The following is a 26,217-nucleotide window of genomic DNA, read 5'->3' as shown; positions in this document are numbered from 1 at the left end:
GGATATTGTGGGACCTTTGCCCAAGGCCACAAAGAGGGGGAACAGGTTCATTCTCACCATTGTGGACCATGCCACGAGGTACCCTGAAGCCATACCCTTGACTAACATTGAAACTAACACAGTGGCAGATGCCTTGGTGGGGTATATGTCCAGGATGGGATTTGCCTCAGAAATAATCACAGATTTGGGCGCATCGTTCACATCAAAGCTCATGAAACGCTTATGGCAAATCTGTGGAATTAAGCACAAGGAAACCACTGCCTATCATCCTGAAAGTAATGGGTTAACTGAAAAGTTCAATGGGACTCTAATGCGCATGATTAGGGCTTACTTGGCAGAGAATCCAAACAATTGGGACCAGAAGCTGCAATCCCTTTTGTTTGCTTATCGATCAGTGCCACAAGCCAGTACCGGGTTCAGTCCATTTGAACTTTTATTTGGGAGAAGGGTGAAAGGGCCCCTTGATTTAATCAAACAAAATTGGGAGCAGATCACCCAGGATGACCCACAAGACATTGTGACATACATAGACTCTTTAAGGAAGGACCTAAAGAGAAACCTAGAGCTAGCAGCAGAGACCCTGCAAGCTCAAAAGGTCAGAAAGAAAGCTTGGGATGACCAGAACGCCAGGGAGAGGCACTTAAACCCAGGGGTGGAAGTGCTTTGGCCGAGGCCTTGCAGAGGGAACAAACTGCAGCTGGGTAGCCCAGAAGTAAAGTGCTTGGGTCACATAGTAGGGGGAGGAGTGATAAAACCCCTGGAGGCCAAAATAGAAGCTGTTCGTGATTGGCCCAGACCCAACACCAAGAAAAAAGTCAAATCATTTCTTGGGTTGGTGGGCTACTACAGAAAGTTCATCCCGAGGTTTAGCGAGATTGCGGCTCCGCTGACCGATCTGACGAGGAAGAAGGCTGATGACCGCATCCCGTGGACCAGCGACTGTGAGGCGGCGTTCCAGAGGTTGAAGGAGGCGCTAATCAACTATCCAGTGCTGCGTGCTCCAGACTTCGACCGGGAGTTCATCGTCTACACCGATGCGTCTAACAGCGGGGTAGGAGCAGTTCTGTGCCAGGAGGATGAGAATGGTGACCAGCATCCAGTGTCCTACCTGAGTAGGAAACTTCAAAAAGGTGAGAGACATTTGGCAACCGTGGAGAAGGAGTGTTTGGCCATAGTCTACGCGATCCAGAAGGCCAAGCCTTACATCTGGGGAAGACATTTTGTTCTGTGCACTGACCATTCACCACTGCAATGGTTAAAGACAATGAAAACCCACAATAGCAAACTTATGAGGTGGGCTTTAAACTTGCAGGACTATGACTTTGAAGTGAAGGTGGTCAGTGGGTCAGTGAACTGTGTTGCTGACACCTTGTCAAGAAGACCTGAAGAATGAAGACAGCGAAAGAAACATGGACTATGTATATATTTTGGTGAACAAAAAGTTAAATGTACCTGTTTTTTTGAACTTGGTTTGTATGAATAAAGGTAAATTGATGTAATGTATATGGTAAATGTTTAAATGCCTAATTGCTATGGTTAACTTAGAATGTAAGTATAAGTAAGTATGATATGGTATGTATAACTGTTGTTGTGTGTTTTATCCAGGTTGTTTTTTGGGAAAAAGCACCTTAGCTTTCCCCCTACAAAACAACTTATAAAGAGGGGAGGTGTTACATACAGCACTGATGTTATCTGTCTGTCATGGGTTTGGAGGGAAAGTTCCATCCTATGGGGAGTGGAAGGCGGGACATCAGGAGGAGGGGCTGTACTGTATATATATGTGGAGCGTGTGTGGAGAGTTTAGTAGGAGACACTGGGATGTGAAGAAGCAGCAGCTGGGAAGAAGAAGCTGGTGTGGAGTCTGTGTGTCAGACAGGGTACTACTGTGTGTCAGAGTACCAACCTGATAGGTTCAGGGTCTGTGCTTCAAGTTAAGTGTTCTGTGTGAACTAAACTGTGTGCCTGTATGAATGAGACTAAGCCACGTTACTATATCTTATTCACCTGATCATTTTATTTTTTCCCTGTGTGTTGTTTTAAATAAACCTTATTCTTTATTGTTTAAAAATCCATCCCTGGTCTGTGTGACTTCTTATAGGGAATGGTTGGTGGCAGCTTAGTTAACGTGTGGCAGATCCCAGTAGGTCTGGGTTTGTCACAGTGCTCTCTTAGAGGGACATTTATTGTTGAAGTGGTTAAAATCTGCATGTGACTGACCAAGAAGGACCAGGAAAAAAAACACCTCGCCATGATTTTACTCTCTTCATTCTGCACATAAAAGCAAGGAACAACTGTGGCCAACATTCCCTCTAAGCTCAGTGCCCACTTGCGCTCATGCTTGCCTAGAGCTCTGTTGGGGCTGTGCATGGGCAGCCACCAGCCAGCTGGTTTCCTTCCCATTTTGAATGAAGCCCCAGCAATCCCTGTGGGTAGGGAGCAAGGCTCCCCTGCTGCAGGACGGAAAATTAGAGGGAAGGTTACCTGTATGTGGGACGTGGTGGCGCTGTGGGCTAAACCGCAGAAGCCTATGCTGCAGGGTCAGAAGACCAGCAGTCGTAAGATCGAATCCATGCGATGGAGTGAGTGCCCGTCGCTTTGTCCCAGCTCCCGCCAACCTAGAGGTTCAGAAAGCATGCAAATGCAAGTAGATAAATAGGGACCACCACGGTGGGAAGGTAACAGCGTTCCGTGTCTAAGTTGCACTGGCCACGTGACCACAGAAAGATTGTCTTCAGACAAAAACGCTGGCTCTATGGCTTGGAAACGGGGATGAGCACCGCCCCCTAGAAGCGAACACGACTGGACAAAAATTGTCAAGGGGAACCTTTACCTTTACCTGCCTGTATGTAGCATTCAGGACAGCTAGATTTTAACTATTTTAACTACCGCAGTCCAACATTTCACAGCTGCAAGGCACAAGAGTTGGCCTTACACAACCAATCATGGCCAATATTTTAAAACAAAAATATGAAAGAGGGAGAGAGATTATGAATAAAATCAGCAACCAGACAATGGCTAGGGATGAAAGAGACATTGATAACACTTTTGATGCAGATAATGTAGGCAAAAGTCTTTAAGGGGTATATTTCAAATCACATGAATGCATGAAATGATGCCCTGTTCCATTCCACCAAATGGACCCTCTCCCATTGCTTTTATGTTCATTGGTAGTTTGCCATGTGATGGGTTTCATCTATGACACCTGCTTGGCCTTTGATCTCTCATTATGATCTGCATCACCCTAAAAATAGGGTAGTTATGAAGTCGACTTCAAAGGTCCTGGAGCATGTCTTGTGATTCTGTTTCTCTTCTTTAGAGAGAAGGCTTTTGTCTTACTTCTCCACTCAGTGTTGCAGTTTGGAATTCTGGCTGAATTTCTCTCTGCTCTGGTCAGGACAGTGAAGAATTTTTCTCAGTACTTATACAAATCCGCACAGTGGTGAAGGCTCTGCAGATATGCAAAAGGAAGATACGCAGAGATGTACTAATGCCAAGCGTGTCCCCAGCTGGTCAAGAGGTGTTCGGCACTATCCTAAAGAAAAGAGGGAGAGCATTTCAGTGGCAAGGCTCCTCTCTCAAGGGGCTACATCGTGACCAGTACTGAAACAATATTAGACAATAAAAATGAGTAAAGACACTTGTAAGCGCTTCTTGAGACTGGAGTGGGAGCTCTCTTAGGTTGACATTCATTGCTGAAGTGTTTGACATCTGGACAATGAAAGGGCAAGACGGGGCAGGCAAAAATTCACCATTAGTTCACCTGATGATATTCCACCTCCCAACACTCTGCAGGCAAGGAACACCAAGGATAACTATCAGAAATAAACTATCAGAAATGATGGGTATTGTAGCTTGACCAGCTCAAAGACAGAAGGACCACATCACACAAATTGTCTTAACCATCACTTTACAAATACACCAAAAAAGGGGTGGATGCGAGAGAAGCTGAGAGCTGCACATAAACTTGTGAGTATAATTATTACAGCCTATAATAACCTGAAGCTCCAATACTATGGACATCTCATGAGAAGAGAAGACTCCCTGGAAAAGACCCTGATGTTGGGAAAGAGTGAAGGCAAGAGGAGAAGGGGACGACAGAGGACGAGATGGATGGACAGTGTCATTGAAACTATCAACATGAATTTGACCAAACTCCGGGAGGCAGTGGAAGACAGGAGGGCTTGGCGTGCTCTGGTCCATGGGGTCATGAAGAGTCGGACATGACTAAATGACTAAACAACAACAAATAATAACCTGATGAAAAGCAGTAGGTAACTGAAGGAGAAAAGAAATAACATAATGAGGCAGAAATCAGAGGGGCAGCAAAGTCTGCTGCTGTTTCTTTACTCCAGGGAGACAGAGAGAAGGTTTTTGTCACAGTTCCCCATCAGAATAAATCACTGTGAAACGTACTGCTTGTATAGTCCCAGGCAGCACAGTAATAATTGGCCTCATCTTCAGCCTGGGAATCAGTGATGGTTAAAAAACCTGTGTCCCCAGATTCAGAAGCTGTGAACCGATCAGGGGTCCCTTCTCCCCTGTTGCAGTCATCACAGTGCACAAATTGAGGAGCCTGTCCTGGTTTCTGTTGATACCAGGAGAAGATGCTCCAGGTACCATCACTGCTTCCAGTGCAGGAGAGTTTCACTGTTTCTCCCAGAGACACCGATGCAGAGGCAGGCTGGGTCACTGTTGCCTCTGAACGGATACCTTGGGAAGATGAGAAAGCAAAAAGCCATGAGTCTGATGCATTTCCTGCGTTCTCAAATACCTGAAAAGCATTATTTACAGAGGGCAAATACACAATGCAAACAAAGGTGTGCCTTTACAGTGTCAAGTTCATTCTACATGACCTTACCTGAGCAGTAGCTGAGAAGGGCAAGCAAGAGTAGAGCACAGGCCATGGTGAGCACTCTGGAGGACCTTGATCTTGATTCATGAATATAACTATGCGGGATCCTTACCTCCTTTCTTAAATGCTCCAGAACCGCAGAACAACCCTTTCATGCAAATTTCTCCTGTGCCCACTGGTCCTGCAAGAGCCTATCTATCTGATGAGATTTCTTATTGGCACACAAGGGAGCACTGGAAATGTTTGCATTAGGAAGGTAAGTAATGCCATGAAAATGTTCATTCCTTTGGCCAGGAAATGACAGATGAATAAGATCCAGAAATGCAAATCATTGGCCAATACTTTTTAATATCAGAAGGTGTTACTGGTGACTATTCCAAACCCAAGACAGAGAGCAAGGCTGGCACTCCAGCACATTTTCCTCTTAGCCAATGCAAGCCAGGATTTCAAATATTAGGAATAAATGAGGTCTAAATTTTTTTAAAAATCAAAATGCCCTTGGTGGGAATAATAAATTTGTTCACGCTTCCTCTGCCATATTTGGGGATTCACAAAGTTTTCCTGAATGGGGTTAAGGAGATGAAGATGAACACTCTTTGGTGCATACTTAGCACTGGATAGGTCTCATTTCTGTGCATGAAAGACAAAAATAGGCACACATGAATACCCAAAGAATGACATTCTACAACGGCACGGAGCTGCTCACTGCTCTGCTTCACCCTGCAGATGCAGGTGTCAATGGCATGTTTTCTACAGGCAGTTCTGTCCCAGCCCAAGGGTAGGGTTGTTTTGCCTATTTGTGGCCATTTGTCTGATTATTCATGCTCAGCTTCTATTATGCAAGCATCCTGCCTGCGTGTGGAGGGAGAGGTAGAATATCTGGGAGGCGAGAGCAACTCAGACATCCCATCACAGCCAGGACTGAAGGAGAAGAGGGACAGAAGAAACATTTCAGCATCTAAAACTCACACAGGATCACAGATTCCTGCTGAGAAAAAAGCAAAAAGAGGATTCCTGGATTGCTCAAATGAACCCTCTAGGAATTTAAGGTTAGACAACAAACAGCGCCTTCAGATTCTTCACTACAAGCTCCATGGTATTGTAAGTACTGCACAGATGAGTCTACAAATGGTATGAAGGACAAACTGCATGAGTAACTGACTGTACGAGGTCAGCGAGCTCACACGGATACCCAGCCCTGTGAATGGAGAGTGGTGGTGAAATTCTTGCCTTAGATTGCAAGAATTGTGTAAAGTCCAGTTCTATCACTCCTTCCCCTTCTAATCACACCAACATGGCCATTTTGCTATCTGGTCATGATGGAGACTCACATTCTGCAAAAGGTCCAGCTATTCTCCCAGCCCCATATCAGGCGAGCGATTTGAGAGTGGGCAAATAATGCAGAAAGCCACTTCCGTTACTGCTTCCCATGTTGCAGTGGGCCAGGGGATTCAACCCCGCCTGGTTTGCTGGAAATGTAATGCAAAAGGTTTCTGTAACCATAAACCATGCAGATACTGGGACCAGTGTTTCATATGTGGGGGCAATCACATTCCATGTCATTCTTCAGGGGTCACCCGGGAGCTGGTAGTGGAAGGGATAGTGGTGGACCAAAGAAGCCTGCAGCAGAGCGGCCAATCCTGCAAAAGGCCCCTAGTCCAATTAACTTATTGGTACTAACTGAGTGTTTCCTGCAATACCTGGACAAAGAGGCGGCGGGTTATGTGTTGAATGGTTTAAATGTGGGTTTTAGGATTCCGTTTCAGGGTGTTAGGTGTGCCACTTTGGCATCCAATTTAAAATCTCTCAAGGGTATGGAAGATGTAGTTAGGAGAAAGATTCAGGAGGAGGTAGCTGAAGGGAGAGTAGCTGGACCTTTTGCAGGTGCCGACTTTACGCATTTCCCCTTTGGGAGTGGTCCCAAAAAAGTCTCCAGGAGAATTTCGGCTTATACACCATCTATCTTTCCCCGCTGGTGAATCTGTAAACAACATGATTCACCAGGAGATGCGTACAGTTAGGCAACTTTTGATGCTGCAATCTGGATGGTAAGATGCTGTGGCAATGGGGCGGAGCTGGCGAAGGATGACATTTAGTCATTTTTCCATTTGCTGAGACTTCATCCAGATGATTTTGAATTGCTAGGTTTTCAATTTGAAGGTTCTTTCTATATGGACAAGGCGTTGCCCATGGGGTGCTTGGTGTCCTGTGTGGCCTTTGAACGCTTTAGCTCATTTTTGGAGTGGGCACTAAAGCGCAGGGCAGAGCTTTCCCATGTTGTCCATTATTTGGATGAATTTTTATTTTGTGGGAAACCAGGATCTGGTCAATGCGAGATCCTCATGGAATGTTTCAATTCCTCACGAAGGACCTGGGTGTTCCTTTGACGGAGAAAAAAAAATCTGAGGGCCCTTCCACTTCTCTCACCTTTCTGGGGATTGAACTGGATACCATCCAGCAATCCAGTAGGTTCAGAGAGCAAATTTTCTGATCTGCGGATACGAATCCAGAGCCTGCTGCAGCGGCAATGCGTTACATTGAGAGAGTTCCAGGAGGTGGTGGGTCACCTCAACTTTGTGTTTAGAGTCATTACCTCAGGCAGGGCTTTCCTGAGGGAAAAAATTCTTTTTCAGAACCCAGGGCTGCTTCTTTGTGGCTGCAAATGGCTGTGTATGGTCACAGCTATATTCACTGGGCAGGTAAACATGCCATGAAGACTGCATGGGGGGCGTCATTTAGGTTTGGGGGCTTGAATGGAAGGGAAAAGGGAGTATGCTGTGGCACAAGCTGTTGGAGCTTGCATTCCCGAGCATCGAGTTTACACCCCCTGATATTTTTGTTGTTCATTTGGGTGGTAACGCCCTGACAATGAGAACAGGCAAGTCTTTGATTCTGCAGGTCATCCAAGGACCTCCAGGTATTGAAGGATGTGTTTCTTTTAGTGAAGCTGATGTGGTCCAATATGATCCCACATCAGGCTTGCTGAGCTGACTGCAAGCCTGGTAGGATTGATGGGTCATGGTGTGGTGTGAATCGTGAAATTTTCCGAGCCATGAGAACTGGGTTGGGGGTCTGTGGTTCTGCATCCCGAGATTTCAAATCACCAGCCTGAACTGTATAGGAACGATGATGTTCACTTATCAAAGTTGGGCGTAGGCCTCTTTCTTAAGGACATACAAGGGGCCTTAAAGTTGAGATTTTCGGCTTGGGTGGTGGGCTCGGGGCATATATATAGACCCTAGCCATGGCGGGTAGTGCAATGGAAAAAGTAGGGGTGGGTTCATGTTGGCACGGGGTACCAAAACTTAGGACATCTTGCAGGCAGGTCAAGCCTATCGGGTATCAGGTGAGAGGAGTCTTATATGGAAGGATCTCCCTGCCAGCTGCCCATTTAGGGTCATGAGGCTCAATGGGATGAGCTGGTTGGGGGGGGTAACATTTCACAGAGCAACTGAAGGCATGCTGTTCAAAGGACAGTGCCATTCAGTAATAGGAGCTCACCCTGCTCTAGGAAGCATCCAGAAATCTAGGATTATCTGGACATTAGGGGATATCACTCTACAGTAGCCCCCCTTGTATTTGGGGGGATACAATTTAAATAGTTAATAAAGTTGTGGCCCAACCACCTCGTTACTTCCAGGCTGGGAGAGCAATTAGGGACAATTCTTGACTAACTGAAAATCTTTAAAAGGTTGAGAGATTTGTCTTCTTACCAAAAATAAAAACACCACTTGAAGACAGAAATAGTTTTCCTGTCTTTCAAGAAGAGGACTGAAGGTTTTTGTCTCAGTTCCCCATCAGGCTGCACCACTGTGGAACATGCTAGCAGTGCTAGACCAGACAACACAGTAATAAACGGCCTCGTCTCCAGCCTCAACGTTGGTGATGGTCAGAGATGCCGTGTTCCCTGAAGCAGAGGCAGTGAAGCGGTCTGGAATCCCTGGTCCTCTGCTGCTACAGCCGTTGCAGTGCACAAAGCGAGGTGGTTGCCCAGGTTTCTGTTGAACCCAGGAAACACGACTATTCCAGCTGCCACTGCCTTTCGAGCAGTTAAGGGTAGTTGTTTGTCTTGGAGGCACCGATTGGGAGGCAGGCTGAGTCAGTGTTGGCTGCGAATCGACACCTTGACAAAAAGCAAAGACAAAAAGCAAAGACACCTTGACAAAAAGCCAAGTAAAATTACACCTGGTGCTCTGAGCTAGAATATCTGCAAACTATTACATTCATATGATCGAGACACATTACAGTTATTTTCTATCTTGAATTTTAAATTGACATATAGTTATCTCTTCACTTGGTTACCTGCCAAGGAACTGAGGAGTGGAAAGAAAAGCAGAAGCCAGGCCATTACTGAATAGTCGAGAGAATGTCTCAAAGTCTGAAGCCGAAAACTCTGCCTGGCACCTTTCCTGCTCCTTTCTTAAAAATGCACAGAATTGGAAAATGGCCCCCTCATGCAAATTGATCTTCCACTCATTGGCCACCACAGACCATCCTAGTCTCTTGTAGAAAGTCCCAAGGACCTTGATAGGTCTCCAGGAAACCTGTTTATCCCAGCTGAGATTCTCCCACTTAGGATTCCTTACACAGTGAACTGGATAAAGATTCTGCATCTTTGGGCTATTCACTGTATTCTTTTAAATACATTATACGTTTGTGTGTTTTTGGGGGGGGGGTTACCCTATGCAAGGTAGATCAATCTCTACTTTTTTCTTCCTTTATTTCCAGTTCACAGAGACCCTTAAAGCTCTAGAGTTATCAATGATAATGATGACGACAATATGCAGGCATATACTGAATGCTCGTATATGTGTAAACAATATTTCTATCTATCAAGTAAATAAATGTTGCAATTATTAAAAGGGACCTTCCTCCCCTTAATATGTTGGTCATATCAGTGCAGAGTAACACTCTGGAATTAACAAATTCATGCAACTTTGATTGTGGAAATCAAACGATCACTCTGATTTTTCCCCCTGTCATTTTGCCAGTCAGCTACCCAGTGTATATACAGATACCAAGGTTTTTGGTATTTTCATGATAGGTTTGAACACCTTCGTGAGTCTGTTCTATCAGCTGAAGGAGATAAGTGGCCAGAACTGGATCTCCAATGTGTATGGTTTGGTTCTCCTCTCAGCCACTATTTGCATCTCTGCAGGGCTTCCGAGAGGGACCTGATCCCAGTTTTCTTCAAGGATGTTGGGGACGGATCCTGGGGCCTTGGCGGCTACTTGCAAAGCAGGTATTCCACCACCCAGTGGCAGGTCCCAGAGATGCTGATTCTGCCTGAGTTAAGGTGAACTGAGGGGGCAGGGGAGATGAATTAGAGCTTATTTGATTTACAGTAAAATTAAATGAACAGTTAAACTAGAACTCTCACATGAATAAAGGAGGGAGATGGTGCAGAGAAAGTGGTTTGGGCAGCATAAGAGAAGTAAGGTGAAGGTAAAGGTTCCCCTTGACAATTTTTGTCCAGTTGTGTCCGACTCTAGGGGGCGGCACTCATCCCGCTCTTCAAGCCATAGAGCCAGCGTTTGTCTGAAGACAATCTTTCCATGGTCACATGGCCAGTATGATTTAGACACGGAACGCTGTTTACCTTCCCACTGAGGTGGTCCCTATTTATTTACTCGCATTTGCATGCTTTCGAACCGCTAGGTTGGCGGGAGCTGGGACGAGCAACGGGAGCTCACTCCGTCGCGTGGATTCGATCTTACGACTGCTTGGTCTTCTGACCCTGCAGCACAGGCTTCTGCGGTTTAGCCCACAGCGCCACCCCGTCCCCAATAAGAGAAGTACTGTTACACATTTTTCAACTGGACTGAATGTCAGTGTGATGATTCCATAGCAGTGATGAAGTTTACCCAGCAACATCGGACTGACGGGTGACTGAGATGAGAACCAATCAGATGGCACAGCAAAAGATATATTTGAAAGTGAGAAGAGGAGAGAAAAGAGAGTTATGTTGAGCAGTTGGCTGAAGCAGTTGGTTTGATAATTAGTTCCCTGAAGTATAAGATCCAAATTGTAACCACACGCATGAGTATCCTTTGTGTAACCAAAATGCTGTTAATAGAATGACAATTTGGTTCACATGAAAGCTCCATTCGGTTTTCATTATACAGTGGTGCCTCGCTTTACGATTGCCCCACATTATGACGAATTCGCTTTATGATGATAGGTTTGTGATCGCAATTGCGATCGCAAAACGATGGTCTAAATAGGGGAATTTCGCTTTGTGGCGATCAGTTCCCTGCTTCAGGAACCGATTCTTCACAAAACAATGGTTTTCTACCAGCTGATTGGCGGTTTCAAAATGGCCACCGGGTAATTAAAATGGCTCCCCGCTGTGTTTAGGGACAGATTCCTCGCTATACAGGCAGCGAAAATGGCCACCGTATGGAGGATCTTCGCTGGACAGTGAGTTTTTACCCCATTGGAACGCATTGAACGGGGTTTCAACGCGTTTCAATGGGTTTTTTTCCGCTTTACAATGTTTTCATTTAACGGCGATTTTTCTGGAACGTTATCATCGTTAAGCAAGGCACCACTGTATTAGGCTGTAAGCAAGCTCAGAAAAAGAAAAGAGCAGGTTAAAGGTTAAAAAGCAGACTGGATTGACAGTCAGTAATCCTACCAAAAGGTCAGGCCATCCCATGGTTTTCTGACCCAGTTTCTAGGGGCAGAAAGGCCTCTGTCCTCCCTCTTCCAGTCTCTCCTTTAAAGACCCAAAGTCTGAGAAGAGACCCTTCATGCTAATCAGCCACTTGCTCGTTGGATGGGAAGCTCACACTGAGGAATTCCACACCCCTGAAGGTCTGCCGGTGGAAGGGGCTGCCTCACACTGCCCACTGGTAGGGCTGGCCCTCAGCAAGCTGGAGGGCAAACATCCATGTTAAAGGGCAGTGGCAGTGGATCTGAACCACCTTTGCTATGTTTCACTTAGTGTGATGTTCCTAGGAGTAGGTGACCCATGCCATGCCAGCGCCTTCACATACAGTGGTGTTCTCAGATGCCAGCTTCCTCTTGCTAGCACTAAACATCTGGCCTGATTCCCTAACTCCAGTCCTCTTTGCTGCAGACTTCAATCCAAATAGAAGATTGTTTCAGGCTGTTCTGGGCCATCCTGGCTAATCCATGACAAGGGCAATCGTTAAGTGAGCGTTGCACTCTTTACTAAAAATAAATAAAACTAGACATTGGATTGATGGAGAGTGATGATCTGCAAAGATCCACATGGCAGCCATCTGAAGTGGATGCCTCCTGAAAAGCCATGCCCCTCACCCTCCTGTCAAAGGCAGGCCAAGTGAGTTGGAGATGGAGGGAGGGGCATCAACTCTTTCAAGATTTAACCCTGCAAGGGAAGGATGATTATGGGAAGACACACAAGCAGAGTCTAGTTCTTTCTGGTGTGCACTTGTTGGGCCAAAACTGTGTTGCTCTCTCTGCCTGAGTGAGCAGAAAGGGCCAGAAGGACAAATCTACCCAGAAGAACTTCAAGCTTCACTGCGCAGCACAGATGAAGGTCTTTCCATTTCAGGTTTAGCAAACACAGTTGTTGTTTAGTCACTTAGTCGTGTCCGGCTCTTCATGACCCCATGGACCAGAGCACGCCAGGCCCTCCTGCCTTCCACTGCCTCCCAGAGTTGGGTCAAATTCATGTTGGTCGCTTAGATGACACTGTCCAGCCATCTCGTCCTCTGTCATCCCCTTCTCCTCTTGCCTTCACACTTTCCCAACATCAAGGTCTTTTCCAGGGAGTCTTCTCTTCTCAAGAGATGGCCAAAGTACTGGAGCCTCAACTTCAGGATCTGTCCTCCCAGTGAGCACTCAGGTTTGATTTCCTTTAGAATGGAAATCACAGTAGGACTCCCATATCCATGTGATCAGTATCTGCAGCTTCACATAACCACAGTCTGAAAATATTAAAAATATTAAAAGAAAAAAATTAAAAAAAATATTTTCACATGTATTATCGGAATCAAACACTACAGGGGGTCAGAGACTGTGCTATGAATACTTGTTAGTGAAGAATATACATATAGCATGATCTCTGGCACAATCTAGTGGCCAGTTTGATAGTTCACGGTTCTGGTGATACTGTTTGTCGCAAGAGACACAGAGGCGGAGGCAGCCTGGGTCACTGTTGGCTGTGAACGGATACCTTGGGAAGACGCAAAAGCAAAAAACCATGAGTTCCACACATTTTCTATGCTCTGAAATGCCACAAAATGTTAGGTTTGTGAAGCAAATACATAATAAAAACCAGTGTGAAGCAGCAAAGTGGGAAGCTCGCTCTGCACATCATAACCTAAGAAGAAGCTGAGAAGAACAAGGAACAGCAGAGCCCAGGCCATGGCGAGCTCTCTGCTGGTGTCTGACTTTGCTTCAGGAAGATCTGGGTGGGGTCCTCATCTCTTTCTTCAAATGCTCCAGGACCACAGAACGGCTGTTTCATGCAGATGTGGTCTCTGCCCATTGGACACGTAATAACTTACATATGTACTTTTTCTTGTTATCACCATGCCAGTGAAGACAAATGTGTATAAAAACGGTAGGAAAATTAAATAATGTTAGGAAAATGCCCATTTATGAAGCTGGTCACTTCCATTGAGAGTTCAAGCATTAGCTGTAATTATCTCACCTCTTCTTCCTTTCCATCTTTTTGGAAAAGTGACATGGCCCGTGGACTAAATACACAAATGGCCTTACTGACAAGTATCAGCTGGAGAAAGGCAGCATATAAAACAAGCAAGCAAGCAAGCAAGCAGGGTAGTGAAAAGCTCTGGGACCACTCATGCATTGGCCAAGAGCCAGCGGAAGAGACTGGAGATGAGACTGGATTAAAGCTGATTAAGGGTATCTATCAGGGGGCCTTAATGTCCAACAGATTGTTAGGAAATGGAATTCCATTGTACCATGTTTAGAATTCAAGATAACAAGAGCAGTATTTGGAATCAAGAGTATTCACTATGTGGTGACCCTGAACTCAAGGGATCTCCAAAAAGGGATGGGACAACTGGAGAGCTTCACTGATCTTGGAAGACTTTACAGCAGTGATCCCCAACCTTGGGCCTCCAGATGTTCTTGAACTACAATTCCCAGAAGCCTTCACCACCACCTCTGCTGGCCAGGATTTCTGGGAGTTGAAGTCCAAGAACATCTCGAGGCCCAAGGTTGGGGACCACTGCTTTACAGGACAAGGAAAGGGGCCCTCCAGTCCTCGCCCACTTCCTCCAACCCTTCCAGGGGCAGAGGCCAATCCTTCAGCCTTAATCTACCAGACAGAGGCCAACAGCTCACCCTACAGATCAAAGGCAGAAGCAGGGGCACCCTGAAGTTCCATCTAGCGTAGGGTATCAATCATCAATTGTCTTTTCTTTCCAGATGAGGATGGGGAGAAGCCCAGTTCCAATCCTTGCTCACCAAAGGGGCAGGAAATGTTACTCCGTTCGTGCAAAGTTCCCACACTGGCAATAACTCCGTGGATGAACAAAAACAGGTCATTTCCACATAGAAACCATGTCTTTCGTGGCAATTCTATCTCAATAGGTTCTATGCCACCTTGAAAGAAGGCTTGTTGTTTTGAACTGGAGTAGTTCCATGTTGTCTTTTCTGGCTGCCTGGCAGCACCTCAGGAAATGCTGAAGGAGTCTCAGATATATTCCCATGGAATGGGAAATGGTCATGGGCAGAAGGTTACACTGGTGCCATTCTGCCAGGCTCTTGAAAGAGGGATAGAGCGCTGAAGTTTGTTCTCAGCCACTGCATGTGTTGAAGAAGGGAAGAAAGTCCAACCCCAAATTCTACCCAGTTATTGGGACAAGAGAACAGAAGAAGGTCCTGCTGGATTGGTCCAAGGCATACCAGCCCAGTATTTCAGTTGCTACAGTGAACAACCAGTTGCCCCCGCAGGAAGCCCACGAGCAGAACACAAGCATAAGGTCACCCACTTTATAGTGAATTGCAACTGGACACCAAAGGAAAGCTGCTTCTGTTTGTGGGGGAAGAAAGAGCTCTATCATGATTGGAAGCCTCCATTTTGCCATGCAGGAATGGATGCCATAGTACTGGGGACCATTATTTTATGAACAGCAAGTCTGATCTGCTTGAGAACGTTGCCCTTTTGTGAAAAAAAGAAACGTCCCATTAAGAGGCAATGAAGTGCATCAAGTTTTAAACTGTCTTCTTTCTAAACAGGAAGTCTGGAGGTTTTTGTCTCAGTTCCCCATCAGGCTGTACCACCGTGGACCACGCTAGCAGTGCTAGACCAGACATGGCAGTAATAAACAGCCTCGTCTCCAGCCTCAACATCGGTGATGGTGAGAGACCCAGTGTTCCTTAAAGCGGAGGCAGTGAACCGGTAGGGGATCCCTGGTCCTCTGCTGCAGCCGTTGCAGTGCACAAAGCGAGGGGCCTGCCCAGGTTTCTGTTGAATCCAGTGAACATCGCTGTTCCAGCTGCCACTGCCTTTCAAGCAGTTAAGGGTCGTTGTTTGTCCAGGAGACACCAACTGGGAGGCAGGCTGAGTCAGTGTTGGCTGTGAATCGACACCTTGACAAAAAACAAAGAGAGGAGGCAAAATTATACCTGATAATCTTGAGCGTAAATATATGCAATCTGCTACACTTCTGTTAAATTCTTGACCTTTAAATTCTCATAAAGTTAGCTCTTCACTTGGTTACCTGCAAAGGAACTGAGGAGTGAAAAGAAAAGCAGAAGCCAGGCCATCCTGATGAGTCGAAAGAACGTCTCAATTCCTGAAGCTGAAAACTCTGCCCGGCACCTTTTTTTGCTCCTTCCTTAAAAATACAGAGAACTGGAAAATGGCCCCTTTATGCAAATTGATCATCCACTCATTGGAATATTTGAAGTGACAGGAAAAAGAAATGGGGCAGCCCTGAGTATCCTGCAGGAAGGGCTTCTTGAAGAAATATTGGGATCCGTCACCCCCATTCAGCCTGGCAACAGCCATGGAGGGAGAGCTCAGCACCACAGAAAGAAGGCCAGAGAGGAAGATGGGGCTCAAAGTAGAAGCTCCGCCACTTTTTGGGCCACACACCACATCAGGACCTTCCATATTCTTTCCACAAATCTGCAAACCACATTATTTGAGGCTTTACGCACACTACGTTTGCCAATCTTTGATACAAATTAACCCTCAGGTGTTCCTCTGAAATGCGTGAGAGCTGAGATTTTCAGCTCAAAAGGTTGAATGCTTGAACACCTTCCTAAGCGCCCTGGGGACCTTGATAGACCTCGAGGCAAACTCAAAAGCTGGCGTTTGTCCCTGCTGAGATTCTCCCCTTGAGGGTTTATTTACAGAGTTACCCTGATAAAGATTCTGCACCTTCTGCAATTACCTCTCTGAATATATTCTAAGATGTTCCCCCTCCCATGTGAAGTAGATCAATCTCTCCTTCTTTTCTTCTTTTCTTTATGATCCACAGGGTACATTTCGGCTCCATAGTTCTAATATGATGATGATCATGATATGCACGCAGATCTATGTGTGTAAGAGTGTTTCTATCTAGTGTTTCTAGATTTGATTCCGGGAACAAGAAGACACATATGAGAAGACTACACAGCGAAAAAGACTACACCCTACTACAAACCAAGATGCCTGCTGTGTGCTCTAACATTTATTCTGGAAACATGCTTACTGAACCTAACAATGTCAAACTCAACATCAAGGGCATTTTTACCTGTTCCTCTGCCAATGTTATCTACACCATCTTTTGACAATAATACCCCTCTGCACCTTCTATAGGACAAACATGATAATCTCTGTGCAAAATAGTTAAAGCATACAGAGCAGACATCAGGGATGGCAGAAATCTATTTCAAATCGTTTTACTTGATCTGACATTCTGCAAAATATCTGAAAGTTGCCATTCTGGGGAAGAAAAATGTCAGGGCAAGATTCCAGAGAGAGAGAAATAACTGAGCTAAAATATAGAAGTATGTTTAAAGCCCATCTCAGTGGACTCAATGCAAGTCAAGGTTTCTTAGGCCATTATCAAATGTAAAACATTGCAATAATTGTGTTGTATCTCCTCAGCTATATTCTCTTCCTAACTAATCAATGCCACTTTACAAGCCCCATTGGTGATTAGAGATTGTTGTTGTTCCTGCTTGCTATCTGTAGCCTGAGATGAATTTAGTCACCAATCTTATGTCATTGATTACAGAAAATTGCTTCCTGGGAGGAGAACTGAACATCAAAGGTCTCAAAGGTTATGCCGAATGTGAAATGCCATCTTATCAACAACTCATGCCCAGGAAACACATACTCTCTTTGTTTCAGGACCATGTAAAATGTATAAATCTTTGCCATGTTGTCCCACTCTTCAAGGTGCTGCAGTGCTTTTGTCTTCTTTGTTTTCTATTTTCTTTCATTTGAGGCACAGACTAACATGGCTACCTCTTCGACAATTGCCCATTCTGTTCACTTTCCCCTTGGGTAGAGATAATGAAGGCGAAACATAGCCCAGGCCATGGGGAGATTTGCTTGAAAAAGTAACAGGGTGGGACAACCTCCTTCCTCACTTAATTCTGCATGATTTCAGAACTGATTTTTTATATAAACATCTTTCTGCCTTTGGATGAGAGCCTGGAATGCCCCACATTGCTGAAAATAACAATTTTTCCTAGACAAATAAGTACTGTATTGATTAAATCATGGGCCACATTTTATTAATAATCATTCCGAAGAGATATTTGCCAGTTAGTTAGCAAAGGAGGGTTTGCAGTAGTCCAGAAACAGATGAATCTGGCATCATATGGGTGAGTCCACCAGCCCCAGGTTCTTGCGGTCTTAATGACAGCAGAAACCCAGCTGGTCGCTATTGAAACACCCCTAGACGTCAAGCCATCTTCAATCAATGACTGTTAGTCTGGAACTGGCCCAGCGCATCTTTCCCACCTAGGTGCTGAATCACACAATTCATAGCCCTGGGAAGTCCGATGCGCTGGTAGCTTACGTGATGTTAAAATTGGGACTCACCCAGAAATACCTGTTTTTCCACACTACCTGCCAGATGTGCAGCTTTCCACCCTTCCTGTATGAAAATTTTAATTCTCTCAAATGTAAAAAGCACAGAACAGCTATACACCAACTGGAGAAGAATCAACATCATACAAGCTGCAAGAAGCACAGGAAGTAAACGGTCCCTTGTCTCATCATCCTGAGTCGGGATGAGGAACAAGGAAGTCCCACAGATTCAAACTGGGGGCAGTTTCCTCTCCTTTTTTTCGCCTTTTTATTGTATGGACTATTGGAGAGATTTGGGCCCATTTCCTTTATTATTGCCTGGAGTGCATTGCCCTTTACCTGGTGGACTACTGCCTGTGCTACTTGATCAGACTAGCATTCTTTTTCAAATCTTGAAAGAAAAGTTGAAAAATGGAATGAAAGAGAGAAAGTCCTCTTAGGTGGACATTTATTGCTGAAATGGTTAAAATCTGCACCTGATGGACCAAAACATAACTCTCCATGATTTTACTGAAGAACATTAGACTTTTCTTAATTCAGCACATAGAAGTGAGGAACACCTTCAGCATCTGGGATAGCTAAATTATAAGAACTGTGACAACAGCAACCCAACATCTGACAGCTAAAAGGCAGAAGAGTTGGCCTTGCACAACTGGCCAAGGCCTATGCTACACAAAACAACAAAAAATGTGGGGGGGGGGAGAAATGGAGATTGTGGATAAAACCAACAACCAGAAAAAGGCTAGCATTGAAAAAAATGTTGGTAAGAATCTTTAAGGGGTATACAGTGGTGCCTCGCATTACGAGCGCTCCGTTGAAGGTGATCACAAAACAATGTTTCCTATGGGGAATTTCGCTTTGCGATGATCTGTTCTCTGCTTCGTGAACCGATTCTCGCAAAGCAATGATTTTCGGCCAGCTGATCGGCAATTTCAAAATGGCCGCCGGGTAAAAAACATGGCTCCCCGCTCTTTTCTGGGACAGATTCTTTGCTGCACAGGCAGCAAAAATGGCCGCGCTATGGAGGATCTTCGCTGGACGGTGAGTTTCAAGCCCCTAGGAACGCATTAATTGGGTTTTAATGCGTTTCTATGGGCTTTTAAATTTCGCATTACGACGTTTTTGTTCTACAGCGATTTCGCTGGAATGAATTAACATTGTTAAGCGAGGCACCACTGTATTCCAAATCACATGAATGCATGCAATCTTCAATAAAAGATTCCCTGTTTCATGCCACCACAATAACTCTCCCATGGCTTTCTACTTTGCCATGGTATAGGTTTGGTCTACAATGCCTGGTTGACACCTGCTCTCTCATTATGATCTACAACAGTGGTCCTCAACCTTGGGCCTCCAGATGTTCTTGGACTACAACTCCCAGAAGCCTACACCAACCACCTCTTCTGGCCAGGATTTCTGGGAGTTGAAGTCCAAGAACACCTGGAGGCCCAAGGTTGAGGACCACTGATCTACAACACACTGACAATGTAGGAGACATAAAGGGGGACAGTCCTGAGGTGGAAGTCGGCGGTACTGGAGCACGTGTTGTGATTCTGTTTCTCTTCCCTAGAGAGAAGAGGGAAGGTTTTTTGTCTCAGTTCCCCATTCGGTTGTGCCACTGTGAAACCCAGCACCGTACCAAGCACCACAGTAATAAACTCCCTCATCTCCAGCCTGGACATCAGTGATTGTTAAATAGCCAGTGTTCCCTGAGGCTGAGCCAGTGAATCGATCCGGGATCCCTTCTCCCCGGATGCTGGAACCGTACAGCACAAAGCGAAGGGCTTCTCCAGATTTCTGCTGATGCCAGTGGAAGGGGTTCCAGCTATCGCCACCGCTTCTGGTGCAGGAAAGTTTCACTGTTTGTCCCAGAGACACAGAGGCAGAGGCAGGCTGAGTCACGCTTGCCTGTGAACTGACCCCTTGGAAGGTGGAGAAACAAAAACAAACCCCACATCATTTAGATACACTGTCTATGCCTTCAAGAACTACAGAAAAGGCTCTTACGATAAAGACATAAAATGCAAGCAGGTGTGTAAGTGAAGAGTGTAACGTTTGTTCTGCATGACCTTACCTGAGCAGTAACTGAGAAGGACAAGGAGAAGCAGCCCCTGGACCATGGTGAGATCCATGGAGACGTTGTACTCGCTCACAAAAGTCACTAGCTCGGGGCCTTGATTTCCTTCCTTAAATATCCCAGGGTCACAGAGCAGCTGTTTCATGCAAATATGTTTTCTGCTCATTGGCCACACAAGAATCTATGTATCTACCTACTTTGTTATCACTATGCTAATTAAGATCAATATACATAAATAAGATTAGAAAATTAAATAATGCGGTTCTTCCTGACATGGTTAATGAACTAAACCACTGGTTCTTAACCTTGGGTTACTCAGGAGTTTTGGACTGCAACTCCCAGAAGCCTTCACCACCAGCTGTCCTGACTGGGGTTTCTGGGAGTTGCAGTTCAAAAGCATCCAAGTAACAAAGGTTAAGAACCACTGAACTAAACAATCCAGTGAACAGACTGATAATATTCTTGTTATGTTCCGTCAAGTTGAAACTGACTTACAGCAACCCAAATAGGGCTCTCAATGGGTACTCATTTTACCAACTTCGGAAGGATGGAAGACTGAGTCAATCTTGAGCCAACTATCTGAGCCTGTTGGGACTGAATTGAGGTCGTGAGCAGAGTCTTGATTGCAGTACTGCAGTTTAACCACTCTGCCACATAGCTCTGATCAATGTGAATGGGCATGAAAGCTGGACAGTGAAGAAAGCTGCTGGGGGGGAGGAATCATTTGTTTGAAATGTGGCGTTGGAGAAGAACATTTTGTATAGCCCAGATTGCCAGAAAAATGAACTAGTGAACCCTAGATCCAATCAAGTCTGAACTATCTCTGGAAACAAAAATATTGAAACCGAGGTGCATCATGAGAAGGCAGGATTCTCTGGGAAAGACAGTAATGCTAGATAAGGTGGAAGGCAGCAGGAAAAGAGGAAGGCCAAATATGAGATGGACTGACTCCCTAAGGGAAGCTACAGGCAAGATCTGAGCAGGTCTGTTGCAGACAGGACATTTTGGAGATTGCTCATTGATATGGTCACCATCAGTTGGGTCACCATTTAATGGCACATAACAACAACAATAGCAGCAACGTGCAGAAGATTAATCATACAGTGGTGCCCTGCATGACAACAATAATCTATCCCGTGAAAATCGCTGTTTAGCAAAATCGTCATCATGCAAAAATCCCCGGTTTAATGCATTCCAATGGGGAAAATACCTCGTCATCCAGAGAAGATCGCCCATAGGGAAGCCATTTTGCGAGCGCCAATCAGCTGTAAAAATGGCTGCCCTGCGAAGCATGGGTCCGGAAAACACAGGGCAGCCATTTTGCAGAGCCGAAAAAAATCGTCGTCTTGTGAACAAACGGTTTGCGAAGCACGGACCTAATCAATGTCCAGCGAAAATCCCCCATAGGAATTACTGTTTTGCGAATAGCTATAGCAATAACAAAAAGTCATCATTATGCAGATTCATCATTTAGCAAGGTCGTCATTTAGCGAGGTACCACTGTACCTATGCATGAACTGGGCCTAACTGCAGGTGTGTATGGAGTGGGGTTGGTCTGACAATAGACTTTAGTGTTTTCATAAAGGTTTTTGTCTCAGTTCCCCATCAGAATTAGCCACTGTGATACATGCTGCTATGCCAAATGCCACAGTAATAAGTAGCCTCATCTTCAGCTTGTGCTCCTGTGATCACTAAATTCCAGAGATTTTTGGAGGAATCTGGAGAGACGCTGAATCTCTCAGGGATCCCGGACCCCCTGCCTTGGCTACTGCTGGTGTAATAGTGGTATAGAAGCCGAATGACCTTGTCTGATTTCTGCTGGTACCAGCCAACCCTGTAGCCACCGATGTTGCCAGAAGACAAGGCACAGGAGAGGCGCACTGTGTCCCCTGCGGAAAAGGATGCAGAGGGACTCTGAGTCAGCACCGACTGTGAGGAGGAACCTGTGGGTAGATAAAAACCATAAGGGAAAATAAATTTGATGTATGTATAAATACATATTTGCAGTACAACCTTTTTGCCAGTTGCTAAATCTCAGCACCAAGGTGAGTCTTGGAGTTTGGGCTGCCTGGATTACCTGAGGGGCAGGTGGAGACCAGGAGGAGGGCCAGGCTCCAGGCCATGGGGAGGAATCCAGAGGCACCCTCCATGGCAAGTGAGGTGGTCTGCTCAGTCTGTGGAGGGCTCTCTGGCCCCCTCCTTATAGAGGAACCAAGGGCCTACCCTCAAGTGACATTGCATCAGACTCCACCCCTTGTGAGGGAAATGCTACCTCTATATATTAGGAATTGAGGTACACAAGTTTCTGTCAGAATTCCAGAGAGTGGGCCTTCATTCTTCAGCACGCACAATTTAGCATCAGGATCCATGGTTTTCCTATGTTGTGAGCCCTAAAGAGGTTTTGTTCACATACCTTAATCTTATAATCTTAGCAATGCAACTGTGGAAAAGGCCCTATGGATCACACAGTCCAGCCACTGTCAAGCAGGGAAACCTTGATCCAGCAAGTGAGCCAGGGAGCACCTACCTGATCCATTTCCAATCTCTATGGGGAAAAGTGGGGTTCCTTCACATACTTCTTCCACACATACAGCATAGGAACCCTACTCAAATGGAGATCCCACATGCAAACACGAACCTTTCAGCTACAGACAACTTCTCAAAATGGAGAAAGGGATCAGCTAGACCCTCCCTTCCTCATGTGTAGGAAAAACCAGGATGACTACACCTGAATAAGGCTACAATGCAGTGGATGCGGTGGCTCTGTGGTCAGAAGGCCAGAAGTCGTAAGATCGAATCCACACGACAGAGTGAGCTCCCGTCGCTTTGTCCCAGCTCCTCACCAATCTAGCAGTTCGAAAGCATGTAAATATGAGTAGGTAAATAGGTACCATCTCGGTGGGAAGGTAAAACGGTGTTCCCTAGTCATGCTGGCCACGTGACAATGGAAACTGTCTTCAGACAAGCGCTGGCTCTATGGCTTGAAAAGTGGGATGAGCACCGCCCCCTAGAGTCGGACACGACTGGACTAAAAAATGTCAAGGGAAACCTTTACCTTTACAGTGCATGGCGTGTTGCTGTTATGAGACCTGATTTCAAATCCCTGCTTAGCCGTGGAAACCCACTGGGGTGGGGGCAATGGGGAACAGTTCCACAGACTGTAAGAACTGCTATTGCATCATTTTGTTTACACTTTATAATAATGTGCCCGTGATGTGATTATGAATCGCTTTCAGTGTTCCCACTGCCTGTCACCTTAGCTGTGGGGGGAGGCACCCTCTCTTCTCTGCAAGAGGCGACCCCCTGTCTCAAAACTCTGTTAGGGAGACCAGAAGTGACTGGACAACCCACGGCAACAAGTTTAAAAGGGACCTGTGACAGGCAGGATCATACACACAGAAGGCCAACGTTATTTTTCCAAAGGGAGAGAAATTACTGTACATGTTTTCAGTCCCTTTCAGAAATAAAACTCTTTGTGAGCATGTTTTTTAATACGCAAGGGGATGTACAGAATTAAGTCTGTGATGTACAGACTTAAGCTGATGCGGAAACTTCAAGTGGTGCAGAATGCGGCGGCCAGACTCCTTACTGGAGTGAGAAAATACCAGCATATCTCTCCTACTCTGGCCATGCTGCACTGGCTGCCCATCCGTTTCCGCATTGACTTCAAAGTGTTAATGCTTACATATAAAGCCCTAAACGGTTTAGGACCTCGATACTTGGTGGAACGCTTACTCCCAACTAGTTCTACCCGTGTCACCCGCGCGAGCCAGGAGGTGAGGCTGAGGAGCCTGACGCCAAGGGAGGCCCGGAAAGAAAGAACTAGAAACCGGGCCTTCTTGGCGGTGGCTCCTCGTCTCTGGAATAACCTACCTCCGGAGATTCGCGCTGTACCCTCGCTGGGTACTTTTAAGAACCAACTAAAAACATGGATGTTTAGGCAGGCCTTCCCTTCCAGTTAATTCCTGTCCTCTTTCCTTTTTTCTCTCTCTTTATTTGATTTATTTTTATTTTTCCCATCTTATAGAATCATCTAATTAATTAATTGTTATAAATTTTTTAGAACTTGTTATCTGTAAGCCGCCTAGAGTGGTCGAAATGACTAGATAGGCGGGGTATAAATACAATAAATAAATAAATAAAAATAAAATATGTACGTATAATGTTTGGTTCTCCTCTCAGCCCCTGGTGGTATCTCTGCAGGGTTTCCTTCCCAAGCCTCCCTTGGGAATGTTGTGGACAGATCCTGGTGCCATTGAAGATACTGCTTGCAAAGCAAGTACTCCAACACTGAAGTGTCTCCATCCCAGCTCAAACCCTACTTTCCAAGAAACAGGTCTAAAAACATGTGGTCAAAGCATTTTTCATTCATTAGATTTCTCCAGGTGTTTTGCAAAATGTCCTGGTGTGACAAGGTTCGTCTTTGGCCAGGGGGTTGCATAGTAAAGGCGGGAAAGAGGCGCGGAGGCGAATCTGATTCTTGGGAAACAACAACTTTATTTGCATGTACACTCAATTCCACCGGATCAAACGGATCCTTCAACACTTCGTCGGTTAACAAGGTATACCTCTTGGGTCTAACCACAGGCTCGTTTATCTCCTCCCCTACCAAGGGGCCGGGCCGAATCGTTCGCGGTCCGTCACGGGTCTTAGGGGCGCACTCCGCACGGCACATACGGTCCCACAACAGGGATGGCGGGCCCAATCCCCCTCTGGAGGCTTCTGTTGGAATTCCGGGCCCGGGCGGATAACTCTCTGGCCCCCACCATGGTAGCCCACCGGGAAAACCGAGACCCTCCATTCTAAGGGCTCGTATGCCCTACCGCGTCCGCTAGGTATAGTAGGCTCAGGCAACAGTCCTCCTTCCTTCTTTAGACTTGGAAAGCCTTGAGCCAGATCTGCCTGGCTCCTTGCGTCTATCAGCCAGTCGGTCTGCACCCCTCTGTTAGTGCATCTGCCCAGCTCGCCTTCCCCCAGCCAACTGAACTCCCACGCATTTGATCCTTCCCCTTTCACCTCCTCCCACATGATCAAGTCCATTTCAGCTCCTCCCTCATCAACAAGGCACACTTCAGTTGGTCTCCTTTGTGGCTCTTCCTCACACTCTATCTCTTCCAAAATCCCCTCTGTACAGCCACTCTCTTCTATCAGGCTCTCTTCTTCTGAGGACGGCACACTGGGTCCTATTCCTTCACACCTGGTCTGGTGAATGAAGAGGCTGAATGAAAAGGAGAGAGGAAGTGTGCTCTCCTCCATCTCCCTCTTCAAGGAAGGAAGCAAGGAAGGGGTATAAAAAAACCTTGGACAACGTGCAGCTTCTCACCTGCCGAGATGAAGGGAAAAGCTGAAATCAGGCCAGTGTTTCACCCGTTGCTTTGCCTTTGGTGCAGCCAGCATATCAACGTGTCCCTAAGCAGCAAATTGCTGGTTTTGTGGGCCAATGGCTTCACCTGCTGGCCATACCTTGTAAAGCAGAAATCACAAAGAAGCAGAGCTCAGAAGGAACAATTTTTGTTGTTGTTTAATCATTAAGTCCTGTCCAACTCTTCGTGACCCCCATGGACCAGAGCACGGCAGGCCCTCCTGTCTTCCGCTGCCTCCCGGAGTTTGGTCAAATTCAGGTTGGTCGCTTCGGTGACCCTGTCCAGCCATCTCATCTTCTGTCGTCCCCTTCTCCTCCTGCCTTCGCACTTTCCTAACATCAGGGTCTTTTCCAGGGACTCTTCTCTTCTCATCAGATGGCCAAAGTATTGGAGCCTCAGCTTCAGGATCTGTCCTTAGAATGGATAGGTTTGTTCTCCTTGCAATCCAGGGGACTCTCAAGAGGAGCAATTTAGTTTCATACAATAAGTTACAAGGGCAGGCAAGTCTATCCTTGCAGGAGCAAAAATACTCCACTATAGCTAGAAATAGAATTTTCTAATTACTTTTTAAATTTACTCCTTAAGAGTATTTACAAACAGTTTTAGAAATTTTCTGATATGAATTTTCCAAGCTTGATACAATTCATTTGTTATTCGTAAGATACCGTCAGGTAACAGAAAAGATACAAACAACTTACAGGAGGTTTTGGAGATTGTTCATTCATAAGGTTGCCATGGGTCAGAGGTGACTTGACGGCACATAAGAACAAATCCACATAACATTTGACATATTTTGGGAATACTGTGTGTAAGAATCAGACTCAGAAATCTTTACAACCTGTTTGTGGTCCTTGGTGTCTGGCTGTTTCTGTGATTTCTAGTCCAACAAATGAATTTCCCAAGCATTGCTAAAGACATACAGTGGTGTCCC

General features: G+C 45.7%; 2 long non-coding RNA genes and 1 gene segment (V, D, J or C); all 3 read right to left on the bottom strand.

The window, feature by feature from the left end:
* LOC144584768 (uncharacterized) overlaps positions 1-9,302 on the bottom strand; it is a 31,753-nt gene extending 22,451 nt beyond the window's left edge. Inside the window, exon 1 of the long non-coding RNA XR_013539195.1 lies at positions 9,155-9,302. This is a non-coding gene — a long non-coding RNA (uncharacterized LOC144584768). The remainder of the gene's footprint in view (positions 1-9,154) is intronic.
* The window catches only part of LOC140702671 (immunoglobulin lambda variable 2-23-like), a 276,893-nt gene that overhangs the window by 95,386 nt on the left and 155,290 nt on the right, over positions 1-26,217 (bottom strand).
* LOC144584765 (uncharacterized) lies at positions 11,899-19,147 on the bottom strand. The gene is made up of 2 exons (XR_013539192.1): positions 15,538-19,147; positions 11,899-15,406 (listed from the first exon to the last, which is right to left on the bottom strand). It is a non-coding gene; the product is annotated as an uncharacterized LOC144584765 (long non-coding RNA).

Source organism: Pogona vitticeps, chromosome 14, assembly GCF_051106095.1.
Source record: "Pogona vitticeps strain Pit_001003342236 chromosome 14, PviZW2.1, whole genome shotgun sequence".
Lineage (NCBI taxonomy): Eukaryota > Metazoa > Chordata > Lepidosauria > Squamata > Agamidae > Pogona > Pogona vitticeps.
This window is presented reverse-complemented; position numbering and strand designations above follow the sequence as displayed.